At 38.8% G+C, this 17,673-nt stretch overlaps 1 pseudogene across 1 annotated transcript; it reads right to left on the bottom strand.

The window, feature by feature from the left end:
• Nucleotides 1-8,167: 8,167 nt before the first annotated feature.
• LOC149539039 (pentatricopeptide repeat-containing protein At2g13600 pseudogene) lies at nucleotides 8,168-16,979 on the bottom strand (annotated as a pseudogene). Its single transcript, XR_016356154.1, has 5 exons — nucleotides 12,725-16,979; nucleotides 9,580-10,894; nucleotides 8,806-9,496; nucleotides 8,540-8,689; nucleotides 8,168-8,459 (listed from the first exon to the last, which is right to left on the bottom strand). The product of XR_016356154.1 is annotated as a pentatricopeptide repeat-containing protein At2g13600 pseudogene (transcript).
• Nucleotides 16,980-17,673: the final 694 nt, after the last annotated feature.

The following is a 17,673-nucleotide window of genomic DNA, read 5'->3' as shown; positions in this document are numbered from 1 at the left end:
TAGTTTGTAATGCCCCGCCCGGAGATCCTTGGAAGCAAGGATTCAAATCAAGCCAAGATTTTTTTTTTTTTTTTACAAGTATGAATGCACATGACAACATCATACAAGGATCACAACGATCACAACGGAAGACTTCAACACAATCCTGGCAACCAACGAATCTTCGAACGCCACTACCCAACTGACACACACAAAAAGCCAACAACGACAACGCACATGATGAGGGCACAAGAAACAACCACTCATCAACAAAACACCAAGCTGGGGGTAAAATGCAGAATCCTGAAATTTGGCTAAGCCTGAAATCCTGAAGCCCTGAAAATTGGCTAAGTCTGGATTTTTGAAGCCCTGAAATTTCCTAAAATCCATAACTTATCTCCGAGAGGTCTGAAACCTATCTCAAACGATTTGTCGCATATATTAAAATATATCTTAAGTATAAGGAATTAAATATACTTGAACGATATATTTTAAACCCCTAGGAAATCTGTTTTCAACCAGGAAGGTGTAAAAACCAAAGGGTGTCCAAAACCAACTTTCGAACTTTCATCCGACAAGCCTAGATAGCCCCTCTTTCTCGCGCGAGAAAGAAAACTGATCTCGAGTTTTGCGCGAGATCTTTCACCGCTTCGCGCGAGAAAGTGCGCACTTCGCGCAAGGACTACTGAGCTTCGCACAAGGATTCACATTCTTGCGCGAGGATTCCTATGCGCCGCGCGAAGATTTACATTCTCGCGCGGGAAGTGTATTCTTTCGCACGAGGAAGAAACAGTCTCGCGCGAGGAAGAAATAGTCTCGCACGAGGAAGAAACAGTCTCGCGCGAGGAAAATACAATCTCGCGCGAGGAAACAAATCAGCGCGACACAAAACACAAACAAAAAGCTAAACAAACAAGGAAACCTCCACACCAGGGAGTACCGGATCCACGTAAATCGAGGAATGAACACTCGAGAGCACTAACAGCAAGGAAAGAGGAACATCTAACCATCTAAAACATAAAAGCAAAGCACATACTAAAATAAACATCGCAATGAACAAAATACATTTCAGAACTAAACAACCAAATAAATGCGCGGTTCCTCCCAACCGTCAATAGCATCATAAGACCATCGTGGGTCCTAGCCATCCCCCGCGCATAACATCCCAAGCCACCGAACAAATCGTCGGTACTGTCGTAATAGGGATGTCACTACTAAAACATGCAACAATAAAAGCATAAGGAAATCTAACATGCTAGTAGAAAAGCATAAGATAATCCTACAGTAGATAACATCTCCTATTACATGCTAAACAGCAATAAGCTACAGATGTACTACTAAATCAAATAACATCATCTAATCATATGCTAAACATCAGGATAAGGGAATGCGTCAAGTAAACTAACATCATCTAAACATGATATCCAAGCATTCCAATGAAAGCATAAATCACAAGAAAGCATACTCCGGAACCCGAAGTACCAAGTGAAGCCATCCAGCAACGGTCGCACTAGGACAAAAGATCGTCTCTGTACACCGATCCCTAGCAGTGGTGAAGGTAGCTACGCCTCCCAACCATGTGGCACCCGTAGGTCCACACCCGCTGTGCTGATGGAGATACTGATCTAACCACAAACACACATAAAGCACAACATCCAAGGCTAACACTCACGCCAGACAGTATGATGGCTAAACCAAGAACCTAAGACAATGCAAGGAGTGAAGGTCCTGGTCAGACACTCAATAGGCTACTATGTAGGGGCTAACATCCTGGAGAGTCGCTTGGCATCAAAAAGCCCAAGCTCGGATCGTGTGTCCTCAAACTTAAACAGGTGCTCACACGTTGTGTCCTCGAACTTAATCGGGTGCTCACACATTTTACTTATCTTAAGTTTTATTAACAATCACACATTTTATTTAGTTATCACTTATATAAAGCTTCCTCTGCCAACCCATGACGCCATGATCGTCGGGCTATGAGATAGAAGCCCCCTCCATATGCTACCCTACCCTACCCATGCTCATCCTACGACAAGTGCCCGTGGGCATGCATACTCCCATCCCAACCCCAATGATCATAACTTCTAGTAAATCCACGGAAGATTGGGCCTCACAAGTCACCCAACAAATGTACGCGCACGTACTCGTGTGTGGCGCACCACCATCACGAAGATCATAACACAAGGACAGGAATGAGAACATAATGCAAAGAAAACACCCCACTGAAAGCAACACGGGAAGGATGGATTCTACACGAATCTCAAAGCCAATAAAATCATACACCATGAAATCACTCAACCGGCCTTAATCCGAGAGTATGGATTCTACACGAATCCCAATGATGTAACAAGACCAAACATCGTGAACTCACTCAACCGGCCTCAATCCGAGAGTATGGATTCTACGCGAATCCTAGCGTTCACGAAACAAAAGCAAAGGTCTAAAAGAAACAATAACACCAGGTATAAAATCACTCAACCGAACACAACGTCGGGAGTACGGATGCAACACGCATCCCAATGCAACATAAAAGTGCAATAGTGGTCTGACTGATATCCAAATGGATCATCCAGGTCCACGAACCACAATGTGCCAAGAAAACCTGAGAAAATAGGGCGGCACGCAAAACGAGGTGAAAACTCTAAAAATTTAAAAAATTACAAAATTAAAACCCATTTGGCCTTTGGGTTCAAAAACCCCAAAAATCCAAAAATAAATGGAATCGGACACCGTATGCAAAAACGGCCAGCATAACAGTGCAAAACTCCAAACCCTCTTCCCAAAAAATAGAGAAATGTTCATACCCGCCCAACCGGGTAGAACTAACATACAGAAACGGAGGGGAACACTAGTTCTCAGCCTCCAAACAAACGGCTACCAAAAACAGAAGCTGAAATGGAGTAGAAATAATAAAACGGGAAAGCCCTACCTCACAGCCAAAAGGGCAAAACGTGAATCTGAACCATAAAATAAATATCTCGCAAAAGTAGCTGAAAATCGTGGCAATCCAAGGTCTCCCCGAGCTGGATCCAACGAGCCCAACCTCGCGACGATCCCACGCCCGTAGCTCCCACAACGAACAAAACAGTAAATCCTCATGAAGAGGATTTTGGGTTTTACTCTCCAACTTTCTAATTTGAAAGTGAGAAGTGAGGAATTAAATTCCTTTTTGGATACTTATTCACTTTTCGGGTGAATAATCGATTAGGGCAAATAACCAGCCAACCTAGTTAAATCCCAAATCGACCCAAACAAAAACAGGCTATTCCTATAAATAGGAATTCATCTATGGCAAAGCTGCCAGAAATTAAAATAAATCAATTAAAAAGCCCGAAAACCCAAAAACACATAAATCTCCTAAACAACTTTCGCGACAAAGCGAAACTCTAAATGCACAGACACGCTTACTGGTCTAATCACATAATGCAAATGAATTCGGATTTAATAATCACCGAAAGGTTTGAATTAAACATTTAATTAAGGATACGTCGACCATACAAGGACGACATTGGTAAAATATGAATGGTTGAATCACTAACTCCATGTGCCACTGCCAGGGATATAAATCCTGCACACTAAACAACACGATCAAGTGCAATTGTATATAATAACATAGCCGAGGCAATAAATGCATTAAATCACCTAATTTAACCATTTATTTAATTATATTAAAATAATCTATTTACATCACTCACGTTCGCATAAAGCATAACAACGCAGGAATGAAGTAAATAACCATAGCATTAAATCCATCACATAACATAATCAGAGGTATGTCCAAATACCAGATAACCAGATATCATCATAAAACACACTGTCATCTCAAAATGGCATCATCATGCAATATGGTCAACTGAACAGCATAGTAGTCTAAAATCTATGATACTAGAATCAAAGAGTAACATTTGACCCTCGGGTTCTCTCAAATGCAAACATCACATGAGTAACAAATATCTCTCTAATCAGAAATATAACAAAGTAAATGTCTACATCACATAACCAAAGAATCCAACATGAACAATCCATTCTAATTACTTAAGCATTTAATAATGATTGATTACTTTGCATTAAAAAGGCATTTAAAACACATAAGCAAACACAGTCATAAACATGACTAACCATTGCTACAGGAACCCAGTCCAGTGTAGCATGGTAAAAGAACATAGTGCAATCTCTGCACACATCTTAGGGTAATCACGGAACAACCTCATGATACCACATCAATCTTGGTAACCACTGGCACAAACCTTAGTGAACCAAAAATCACATCATAATCTCAAAGATCAATCAAAAGCATAATCAACGCAACTGATAAAGAAACATAAATCCAAACACCTCAACGGTGTAGACCACTTAGGGTCACAATCATAATCCATCACAACAAAAGATCAGCAAGGTTGCATCCATCAAGACGACTTACAAAAGTCAAATGGGAGAGGCACTACATAGTTCATTACTCAACAACTTGGCTCACACTAAGTGCTCCTTCACCTCACACCAAGCGATTGCCCACAAGAGATATTGGCTTTGTCATGAAAATGCCATGAGCATAACCAAGGGAACACAAATGGTGAGTGTAAAATTTTGGGATGGTCCAGGTCTGGGTAACAGACTTCGCAGTCACAAGAGCACCTTAAGCATTCTTGCCTACTGATCTCCTCATGGTCAAAATCCCATAAGCAATCACACTAAGCGAAGACAAACAATATGTCCACCAAGGTTTGGTGTCTTTGATAACCTTGAGTTTATAGTGGGTTGGAAGAGTTGGGTATTAGCTTGTCCCCACTTGGGTCGTTCCTCTTAGGTTGTCCAAGAGCAGGCCCTCTAAAGGATTCTAACTACCACAAATTGGATCCACTCTCAAGGGTCAAGATTTTTGATTCACCACAAAGGTGAAAAGCATCCTCTCCTACCTTGATCAGTTCCCCCAAACACACCAAAAAGCTTCAATTAATCCTCTTGTTCTTAAAATCTAAAGATGAGTCAAGATTTTTTATTCACCACAAGGGTGAAGAGCATACTCTCCTATCACCAAAGAACCCCGATTGCAAGTTTAATGTGCCTACAAAAATGAAACAACTAGTAGATGTTGCACATAGAATAAAAGAAGAAGAAAAAAGCAAACAAGTTTGAGTTTTTATGCATTGGGCAACCTTACAAACAATAGTTAGTAGCCCTTGTGCATTTGAAGCTTTGACATGCATTCTCTTTTAAAAGCAATTAGGCAAACATTTCAAGGTAACAACCTACAAACACAACTGTTAGCACCACAAGTTAGCTTCAAAATGACATGTAATCTACAAATAGACCTCTATAAAACCACTACATACCTTTAAAAAAACCAACAAACAGCAAGTACGATCGAGAAACTGATCTAATCACTTAGTCAGCAAGCAAGTCCAAACCAGGCGACTATTTTTGCTAGAAGTATGTCATGCGATATTATAGAATATACGCATGTGACAGTTTCCTTCCATGCGACATTTCTATGTAAGCCAAGTGACAGAACATGCTATAGCTGGGCGATAGAGTTCAATACTGTTTTGCGACACTTTTATCAAAAAAGTATCATACTGCATTTACAGAAATGTCATACGAAACTGAAAAAATATCACCCGAAAGTTATGGCTTAAAAAAAGAAAAGTACAGATAGCATGTAGAGAATGTAACAAAAAAAAAGCAAAGGACAAAGCCAAGTGTTCTATCCCACGGTGGGCGTCAAAAAATGTACAGTAAGAAAGTGTCACACTCTAAACCATTCTAAAGGATTCCATGAGTTTCGAATGCTTGGATGTCAACTTAGAGCTCCCTATCCATGAAGTGCAAGAAGTATGATTCATGTACGAGGGCTCTCAACTGAACCTTAGGAATGCTCTTCTTGCTAGCAAGCCATGTAATGGAGGTTTTATTAGAGACGAAATGCAAGAGTGCAAATGGAGACTAAGCTAGGATGAGTATGCAAAATGCAGCTATGCTAAGAATGGATGAGAATGTTACCACCAACCTAGTTAAACTATGTGAGCTAAATCATTGTAAAAGAGAAACTAAACTAACATGCAACTATACTAAAATGCCATATGATTTTAAACTAGAATGTGATGGAATGAGAGAATGAAGACAAGAAAATGGAAGTTCTCCACAAAGCTCCAAAGAAACCTGTTAGAAAACCTGTAGCATAACAATACTCAAAAAAATGGATCTCTTGAGAGGGAAACTGCTCTCTTTTAAAAGTCATACGGACGGTAGAAATCAAAGTCAAGATGATGGTGATCAACGGTGGAGTTTGAAAATAGAAGTGATACATGTGCACGAGCAAATCAACCAATAAAATAGAAGTTGACTTCCCATATAAGACAAAAGTCACAAAGCCTTCTATTTTAATTTGAAAAATAGAAAAAGGACTTTATGTGTGCACTTTAAGTGGGTTAGAAGAATGGAGTATTTTAGTTAATTAAAAGGGAACATGTTATTTTAGTCAAATAATGAATTTAGGATAGCATAGTCAAACTATAGGTTATAATCAAATTAGTTGATTATTAGCAATTTGGTCTAGGTAAAATGATTAATTAAATTAGCCAAAAATGTTGGGAGGGGGGCCAATAGTCTAGATAGTCATTTTCAGGTGATTATAGGTGCCACCATTCATAAGCAATTCCCTCCAAGTGAAGTGTCGCAAACTTGATTGCCTCTTTTTCAAGCATGAGGTTGAGTTGGAAGTATGTATCAGCCTTATGAACCCATGCTCGTGTTTATGTATGCCCATATCCATCCAAGCATGATAAGTTAATCTTTCCAATCTTTTGTTTAATTTCATCATTGTAATTTCCCTGCCTCCTAGAATATCTCATCCGTAAATTCACGTAATCCTTGAAGGAAAATTCCGCTCATCAAACAAATCTTGCTGGAACTGATATTGTATCTCAAGGAAAGTAGGCTCTTGTTCCCTATGTTGTTCTAACCGTTGGGAAAATGTTGACATCATTGGTTCTATGTGGAAGCGCTCTGTGTGAAGCCTCTCATTGACAGAATTGTCACCGTACCCATTGTATCCTCCATTTGTCCTTTTGTCTGCCAAAAGTCAAAGGGTCTCACCAATTTGTTCTTGCCCCTTCACCAAGTTCTCACTGAGGTATCATTGTCCATTCAACAAAGTTTCACTCAATTGTTGTTGTCCTCTTGTTAGGTCCCTTAGAAGTTGCATCATCTCAGTGTTTGATTCACCCATCCTTCCTACTAATCAAGATCTTGGCGGCATCCATTGTTACCAACAAGCTGGCAAGGTCAACAGCTCTAATACATCTATAATGTTCTCGTCCAAGTGGGAGGTTGGCATACCAAAATGTTGGCATGTTGGATTACAATGGTGGAGGGAGCAGTACAGAAGGAGGTAGTACAGTGGATAGAGGGAGTACAAAGGGAGGTAGTATGGTAGATGGAGGAGAGGTACGGAGGGAGGGAGTACGGTGGATGGAGAGAGGAGTACAAAGGATGGAGAGAGGAGTACGAAGGGAGTTAGTATGGGGGATGGAGGAGTACAAAGAAGGTAGTACGATGGATAGAGGGAGTACAGTGCATAATATGGAGAGTGTTGCATAGAGATTGGGAAAAGAGTATAGAATTATATGCAAATAATATTAGAACACCTAATCTATCAAATAAATGCCAAACATGAATAGGTATTGAATAGAAATAACCTCCAATTAATACTCGCATATAAAGATGGTGCTCTAATTTGTCAGATCCGAGCAAAGTATTGAAGGCAACAGAATAGGGTGAGGGTTGAATCTCACCAAAACCGAAAAGCCAAGTAGGGAAGATCTTCCACTTCTGAAATGGTGAATAAATTTAGAACTCCGACAGGAATTCGCAAATACAAAGAAAGAAATCTTAATCACGTGCCTTAAACAACCTAAAAGCTGGGCTTACAAAAGTCTTTCGGGAAACTTCCCAAAGGATTATGAAAAGCACCGCAAGTCAACAAACTACAGAAAAAAATAAAAAAATCATGGGCCTGAAAGATTGAAACATCCATTGTCGGCCACATCACAAAAGTTGTTATTTAATAAAATTGGAGACATCACACACTCTTGAGTTGAAACCTACACACACCAATGTAGTGAAACACACACTATGCAAATGCTACATATATAGAAACTGAGTGGCACCAGATCTGTACACAAGGCCAATATAGGGTAAACTGAGTAGCTTCATTGATTTGAATGGCCCTTAGCCTGTTTTACAATATTGTAGTCCCTTACTGGCCTCTACCAAGAGGCTTAATGCTGATACACAGTAAAGGACTCCGTAACCTGTGATTACTAGATGTACTATTTGTCATCATGGTGAATGCTTCATAGTCACAATTACTCTCTTTGCCACCACGCAAGCAAAATCAAAACCCACTCCAACTAATTAAGTGTACTTACAACTGCCCTAGCTTGTAGAGCCTCCACAAATTCATTCATTCTCAACCTCACAATCTACAATTTTCACCAGATTTGTGTCACAATAATGTCAAAGTTGTAAGCCCTTAATCATAAATCATTTTATCTAGCAATACCTGGCATAATGGCTTTGATCACAACAATTCCAGTCCACAATGTTGAGAAACCTGTTAGCCTTGATGTAAACAATTCATATGAAGAGCTCCGGCTGAAAATCCAGGTTTGCTCTTATAGATCAACCCTTCAAACCATATTTTGTTACAGGCCTGTATAAACAAAATTGAAAGAGAAAAATATTCAATTGAACAGACATAAGAGCAATTTGATTGTGAATTGCAATCGAAAGTGAAACTCAGCCATGTAGGAGGCCTTGGAAACTCACATCGGAGGCATTGCTATATTCTTGAAGGCCTTCAGAAGGTTACTTAAAATTTTGATCTTGCTGCAAGGACTTCAGCTTTCAGACACACATTTTCTCTATGCCTCTAGGCTCCACCAGCATTACCAGACAAAATAGCTAGCCAAAATTTGTCTTATTTTCCTATTATTAAAAATGCAAAAAAAAATAGAAATTACCTGTACATATCACTTCAATGTTTTTGAATACATGTGCCTTGCTGTATGAAACTTATCTTGATTTCTAAACGAGTTTCAAAAAATAAATGACAAGTAAATCCCTTGTTACCTACAGCCACAAAGTTGTTAAGATCTGCTGAAAGATCAAGACAATAGTTTAGAAACCTCAAAGCCTTCAGCATGGAGGGGTGGTGGTTGATGTGGATTCACTAAAGAAAGTGCAAGAGGAGAACACCAGTCCCTCCAAAAGGACTAGATCCAATTTGAAAAAAAAAAGCCACCACACAAGACATTGAGGATCTGTAAAAGATAGTTCAATATGACTCAGTTGGAAGCAGAGGCAGCAGAGGCACTTGAGAATCTGAAATACCTTTTTTTTGGTCTGCCGTCTTGCTACTGGATATTTTCTGACTTCATGCTGTCTTTTGGCTCTGGCTTTAATATGTCCATCTTTATAAGGAGTGTGTTGTAAAAAAGGTTTCAGGTCCCTTCAAAACCTATTTGTTCTTTAATCAAAAACATATCTTAATTTCTTAAAATGGAAACAAAATTGAAATGAAAAGATATAGCATACTCTTACCCTTCGAGTCAGATGAAATAATAGGCCAAGCTCCCAATTATATTAGGACCAACCATATAAGCATTTGTCCAGGCACACATACAACATTGCAGTTGCACTATAATCTGTAATCCAACTAGGATTTATTGCCAAAAAAATGCCCTGCAGATAGTGACCTCCCATTTCCATCTGTACTGCCCAGTAGTGAATAAACACAAGGCAGAGATATGGACAACAAAGCACTGATAAATGCAAGCAAAGTAGCTATGTACACAAAATGTATCTGAAAGAATTTGAAGGGACACCATTTCACTATTGCTTGAAAAGAAGCAATTTTTGCAGCGGCTAACAGCACACAGCTCACAGCATGGTTCAGAGCCTCAACACACCTACTTGTCATCTTGACATAGAAAGTATGGTGAATATATGATCCAGCAAACCACTGGAATCTGAATAGTAAAGCAGAGAAGAAAACAGTGAACACCATTGGCTGAGACAGAACATTCAAACTACCAACAACATGAGAGGCAGATTAGCTTAAACCCTCATCAAGAACACCACTTTGTGCATATCCTGTATTCATAGAGACCATGAGACCACATAGTTAGGGAGTATTCTTTCAAACAGTTCATTTCTCTTATGTATGCTTCCACATATTGCATACATATCTGTCAAGCCACTTGCAACAATAGCATCTGAGAAAAAACCACCTTCATTTTACTTTGGTTTAAGTCAATGCCCTCTTGCAAATCTCTCGTGATGGGCACTAGGACAGGCTGGAAGAATGGCGGCAAAAGTTGTGGAGACTGGCTTTACGTATGCCAAGTACATTTGCAAATAAGTTTCCAAACCCCTTCTAACAAATCCATTTCGCGCAAATCCTGTAATCATTCCATTCCCATGAGACTAAATCTCTCAGTCATTTTTGAAACAGTTGGTGTGCCTTGTGCAGGCTTCCACATTTTATATATGTTTGTCCAAAGGCACCGGTAACTATAACATCTAAAGAAACCCCTTTTCCATATTACTTCCATAAATCCTCTTTCCCTATTCAAAAGCTCTTGTTTTGGGATAGATTTCCATATGGTCGTTAAAGTGAACTAATGGGGTTGGACACTTGTTTGTTGCATTTGGTAAAACAGTGCAGCAACATCAGTCAAAAGCTGTAGGCATCGTTTGTCATTCTGCACCACTTTGCTATGTCCACTTTTCAATTGTCTGAGAAGTTGAAAACTGGTTTTTCATGCATTATGATTAAAACATTGGGAAGTCATCAGCATACACTAGGTTTTCGCACCTTCTCTTGCCTCATAACACAACACTTGCTTCTAACAATCTGCAGGCAGAAATGGAACCCTAATTATAGAGGTCAAAAAAATGTTCCATCAATATTTTACCTAAAACCTGCAGCTTAACCCATTAACTACCAATCAGAAAACAAATTTTAGATAAATTGAATTGTAAGCAGCAAGAAGAGTAGGCATTAATCAGTGTATAAACCACCCATGGATGTTTTAGTTTCATGGCAGGAACAACAAATTTAGTGACATGCACATAAATCTGTGGATCTTAAATCCATTGGTACTTACAAAACTTTGCCCAGAAACAATTACCGAAGTTAAGAAATTTGATACATTTTTTGTTCAAGTCTTGTAACAATATTTCATTTTGTATCATGTGGAATTGTTTGTGATGTATTAATGTTTTCTCCAATGAAGTTCAAGGAAAAGCTATGTTCAATTTGGAGATTGAAATTTGAGACTCTATATTTACTAATGTAAGTTCAGTTATATGCAATAACGTTGTATTATTATTATAAATGCAATTATCTCTCAATCTTAGTAAGCTAGGTCTCCCATTATGAGGTTGTTCAATAATATGACTTCATCCAAGTTTAATATATTTCATATCTTAAATGACCACACTACTTTCCTTTTCTACTCAATTAACCCTAATGATACACAACTTAATTGTATAAGTATTTAACTACCGTGTAAACCTGTGAACCCAAACAAATACCATGCACTCCTTTAAAAACCATAGTTCAATAAAGTTTAAGAAGGTTTATTTAATCTCAAGAAGATAATCTATTAATTCACTCCTCTTCTTATTACCATTTTACAGGCCTCTTTGTGCATACTATTCTAATATCAAATATAATAAGAAAAGACTTGTAACAACATTACCCTACATGGTAAATGCTAAGATTCAAATTTTACTTTCATTTTCAAAGTATGCAAAAAGTTGATAGCTCAAAAGAATTTATTGTAAGTGAACTTTTAAAACAATCGAGTTCTACAAACATGTTATCCCTCAAAGTACTAGCTGGCATGTGAAGCTTCATCACATGCCTCTGAACCATAATTCTAGAGGTCATGAGCATCTACCTTTTACAAATGTTATGATTTTTTTATTCTTTTATGAAGAGAACTTATCTGTATCATGTGATAGGTGATGATCAGATTTATATGCATAATAAAAAGTTCTTGAGAGAAATCCCAAAGGCCAATCTTATGATTCTGATTTTTTACTCCTTGGGTAATGAATTCCAACAATTACAGTTGAACAGTTCAGGTCAATTGACCCTGATTCTTGGGAAAATATATTTGGCATTTCCCGATCATATAGATCAAACAAAATGTACCATGATACATATGATTTCAGTCCAAATGGCAGAACTGACAAAGGTATAACACAATATAATTAATTGGGACAAAAAGACAACGAAAAATGGCAAAGGGATGTGTAAACTAGGATGAAGGAATGCTCAGTTAATTATATGTACATCCCGGAAAAGAATTGAACATTGTAATATCCTCCCCTGATTTGAACTTTGACTTGCAGAAATTTAACTTAAGGAATATTGTCAAACACTTTGTATGCAAACTCATAAAGCTGATTTCCTCAATAAATTGCTTTCCAATGAGTAGATTTACGAACAACTATGAAGTGACATTAAAATGCATAATACACATCATAACATTTTCACAAACACTTGGCACACATTCAATAGTATATGAAAAATCTGGAAACTCTTTCAATCTGCTAATACAGGGTGATTTTTAAATGTAGATGTGCACTTACAGCTGCCTTAAAGGCTGCAACAACTATTTAGACTTGTATTCAACAATTATTATGCAAAATATCAAAATTTGACAAAAGAAACCTGGAATTAGTGGCCGTAGTATTTTGCAGATGTAGTCGGCCAGCCCTCCAAACTTCTAATCAGCCGGAAAAACAAGTAAACTTGATACCAACACTGTTCACGCCATACTGTAGCAAAATACTGTTCATGCCAACTCTAGCAAAATACTGTTCATGCGGCACTATAGCAATAACTAACTTCAGATCTGCACCTCAAACCCTTGTAAATTTCTTTATGCAAACGCCCCAAATGAAACCCAATGTATTTCCTGAAGTGAAAACACCCTTGATCCTCCTGACTGTGTCTTCCAACAACGAAGAGAATGCTAGCAAAGAGGGATTCCGTCCTCCAAGCCCGATAATCAAATATCCAGCAACATAACATTAATCTTCATCCAAGCATACAAAAAAAAAGCTCTTCCATTTCTTTTATAATGTTCTCACAAGAGCTCAATCCTTCGTTTTCTCAATGTGGGATAAAACATAACTCCCTTTATGTACCTTATGTCTCCAATGTGTTATAAAAATAAAGGGAACTCTTTTAATTTAAATATTTCCCACAAACTATAGTCTATGCATTAATAAAGTTAAATATTTAAATTTAACTTTATAAAATGGCTTTATCAATGCATAACAAATCTTATCAATGATAAATAAGTCTTCCTGTCGATTTTAAACAATTACCATCGACATACCACTGTGACTGAATGTCCGGCCATGTCCAAGATGACTTACTATAAATAGTAAGTATGCCCAAAGTTGCCTCAGAACCCCTCAGAAAGACCTGCAACTGAAACTGTCTAAGCCAAATGGCCTCTAAGCCCCTTTAATGTCCTAGTTAGCCTACGGGACTGTAGGGAAATAGGCTAACAACAACATCATGCTATGAATGCTGGAAAGGGGACATTACAAACATAATCTTTCACCACCGTTTCCAGCTACTGGCACGGCTTTAATTTCCTTCAAGCCTTCGCAAATTCCACATTTTCCACATTCACATTCCTCAACCTTGTCCTCCAGCTTTTCAGTCTAAAAACTCATGAACTTCATGATCCTTAATGGTAATCCAAAATATGAATATAACAAAAAAACTGTCAGTATCTCTAGGAGCGATGCATGGTGTACAATTTCATTTCATCGAGTCAAAGGCACAGTCTAGCTCTCCGGAACATCAGATCCATCATATATTCATGAACAGTGCATACCACTGCAAGTGCAACCATCGTCTTGTTAGAGTGCAACTGTAAGTTTATAGCTTGCTACTCTCACCATCACCAATAATCTCCACAAGAACAATGGTCATGCTTGAAATGATGGAAACAGTTTGAATCTCTAGCAATAATTTATCTTGCAACAATCTTGGAGACAAACTTTGTTGCAGTATGGCAGTCACCACATACTCGAAGGTTCTTAACAACTCTAATTGTCGTTCCAGCGGAAATGTGTAACAACCCGAATGCTATTGCCAACTTCTCACTATAGTAGCAGAGAAGTAATTCCTTCTCATCCTCCACATCATTTAGCACAGGTTTTGTATCTGGAGCATAACCTGCTGCCTTCAACTCCAACAACAATTTCTCCAACATTGCATAGATCGCTTGTGTTTCTGGGTGTGATTTGTCACCTATACAAAAAACATGAACTGTTTAATGGACTTCGATCCAACTACATCCGGGTATCTTTCTTATCCCTCTGTCTTTCATCAATTGCCTTACATTCTGAGCATCATCCCATCTGCCAATTTCCGCATAAATGTTTGACAGAAGAACATAAGGAGCAGTACTGGTATTATCCAACTCAAAAAGAAGTGTTGCCACAAATTCTCCTAGATGCAAATTCTTGTGTAATCTACAAGCACCAAGCAAACTCATCCACACAACAGAATCAGGTTTTAATGCCATTTTAATTATAAAATTTAAGGCTCCCTCAAAGCAGCCAGCACGGCCAAGAAGATCAACCATGCATACATAATGGTCAATTGTTGGTATGACACAATAAAATTGAGTCATTTGATTGAAGTATTTACAGCTATCATCCAATAGACCTGCATGGCTGCATGCAAATAAAACACAGACAAAGCTTATATAGTTGGGTTTGGTTTGATAGTGCTTCATAAGTTCAAAGAGTTTGATAGCGTCCTGGCTATGGCCATGCATTGCATAACCTGAAATCATTGCGTTCCATGAAGCCACGTCCAGATGTTTCAATCTGTCAAACAGTGCACGAGCCTTCTTTATGCTGCCACATTTTGCATACATGTCTATCAGGGAAGTCGCAACCACATCTGACAAAAACCCCATTTCAATTATTTTTTGATGGAACTCCATACCTTCTTTCAGAGCTCCAATTTTTGAACATGCCGGCAGGATACTGGCAAATGTCAATTTTTCTGGGTTTATATCTTTCGATTGCATTTGCTTAAAGATCTCCATAGCTTGTTCAACTTGGCCATTTTGTACATATCCAGCAATAATCGCATTCCATGAGACTGCATTTCGGTTAGGCATTTCTTTGAAAAGAGTTAGCGCCTCATCAAGAAAACCATTCTGTGCATATCCCGTAATCATTGCCGTCCAAGTGAAAACATTTGCCTTATGCATTTTGTCAAAGATTTCACGCGCCTTACTTATGCTAGCACACTTCGCATACATGTTTATGAGAGAAGTCGCAACTACATCGTTTGACAAAAGTCCACTTTCAATTATTTTGGCATGGACATTCATACCCTGTTCTAAAGCTCCCATTTTGGCACAAGCTGGGAGGATACTGACAAAGGTGGACGAGTTTATCTTTCCACCTGCCAGCTGCATTTGGTTGAAAAGCTCGAAGGCTTTATGAACAGGCCCATTTTGTGCATACCCAGTAATGATAGCCGTCCATGATACTGCATTTCGTTGAGGCATTTCGTCGAACAATTTGTGCGCCTTCTCTATGCTCTCACATTTTGTATACATGTCTATGAGAGCAGTCATAACTACTACATGTGGAAAAAATCCCCTCTCGATTATCTTGTGGTGAATTTCCATGCCCTGTTCCAAAGCTCCCATCTTGGCACACGCTGGGAGAACGCTGGTAAAGGTTGACGAGTCTGCTACTATATCTGCAAATTGCATTTGCTTAAAAAACTCAAACGCTTTTCCAACAAACCCATTCTGTGCACATCCAGCAATGACTGCAGTCCACGAAACAACGTTCTTTTGCGGCATCTCTTCAAAAAGTCTTAAAACCTCATCAAGAACGCCATTTTGTGCGTACCCTGTGATTATTGCATTCCATGAGACCACATTTGCATTAGGCATTTTGTCAAACAACTCACGCGCCTTCTCTATTCTTCCGGATTTCGCGTACATATCTATCAGGGAATTCATAACAATGTCATAAAACTGAAATCCGCATCTAATGACCTTTCCATGGATCTGAAAACCATGACTTAGAGTTGCCACGTTGGTGCATACGGGGAGAACGGTGGAGAAGGTGAAATGATCTGGTTTTACAGCTGTTCGTTGCATTTGGTAAAAAAATGTGAACGCCTGATGAGGAAGGCCGTGCCTTTTATAAGCTGAAATGATCATATTCCATGAGAAGACGTTTGGTTCAGTCATGTTGTCAAAAACACTGCGAGCATCCACCAAGCTTCCGCACTTGTCATACATGTTGATGAGTTTATTTTGTGTAAAAGTGTGGGTTGCAAATGTAAAACCTCTGTCATTGATATCAAAGTGAACTTTCCTACGATCGGAAAGGGTTTTATTATCCATGCATGCCTGCAATAGATGATTATATGTAGAAGAGTGGACAGGAAGGTTGTGGGCTGTAAGAAGAATATGCATAGCCTCCTTCAAATAACCTTCACTACACAGTGTTTTGATGTTTTGATTGAGATAAGCGATGGATGACATTGTAGATTGGTATTCATCGGGATACAGTAAAACAGCATCATCTGCTGCGCATCGTCATTCCCTTTCTTTAGTTTCCGTGAATTTGCCAGCATAGATAGCTGTAACATTTAACCAATTTTCAAAATCCTGGCACCAAGGCCTCCAGCCAAATCCAATTGAAGTTCTCCTTTGAAGTAAACCAATAACCAGAAAACCACACCTCCATCAATGTATGTACTGCGTCTTACATACGTGTACAATTGTGTATCTTACCAAGGGGAACAGTTCGGTATTTTTTGTCAACTCTTTTTGCTGTATAGCCGAAAGGATTATGGAGAGAGTTACGTTAGAAAACATGCTGAAAGTAAGATTACGGACTCTTGATGCCTGGAATACAAGATTGTTATATGAGAGATTGGAAGGAGAGACACCCCCCATAATCAACAACTCGATTGACTTATTCCCGATAGAAGACATCAACTAGGGATAAAGAGGTTAGCAAGTGGCAAAGCCCAAGCAGAATTCTTAAAATGGGGAACAGATTTATTGGCACCACACATTCAGAACATTTTCAACAAATTCTCTCAAGGTTGCTTTCCCACCGATTGGATTACCAGTGTAGTTATACCACTTCAGAAGAGCGGGGATGTCAACAATCCCTCCAATTATTGCACCATTATGGTGAATCCTCTTTTAGGTAAGCTCTTTGAGAGTATGCTAGATCGTAGAATCAGCAGTTGGGCAGAAAAAAAAAGGAAGAAAGAGCGAAGGGGCAGGCAGGATTTAGACCAAAACACTTCACCATAAATCATTGCATTACCTTAAGATGCCTCATAGAGAAGGTATGGGAGAAACAAGGTGACAAAGCAGGGATGCCCCTACCCTGTTTGGACTTTATATAGACAAGCTAGAGGAATGGATAAACAAGGCCAAGGGGGAAGGTATCCAACTTGTTGGTTATGTGGTTAGATTGCTTCTTTATGCGAATGACCTCATCCTCATTGCTAAGACTGCTAGAGGCTTGAATGAGCATTTGAGTAAACTAGAGACATTTTGCACAAAGGTAGGGATGGAAGTCAACACATCTACGGCC

The sequence above is a fragment of the Cupressus sempervirens genome, chromosome 9 (assembly GCF_028749045.1).
Source record: "Cupressus sempervirens isolate cs-2001-9-10 chromosome 9, ASM2874904v1, whole genome shotgun sequence".
In the NCBI taxonomy this organism is placed as follows: Eukaryota; Viridiplantae; Streptophyta; class Pinopsida; order Cupressales; family Cupressaceae; genus Cupressus; species Cupressus sempervirens.
The sequence above is the reverse complement of the archived record's forward strand: the minus strand, read 5'-3'. Positions and strand labels throughout refer to the sequence as shown.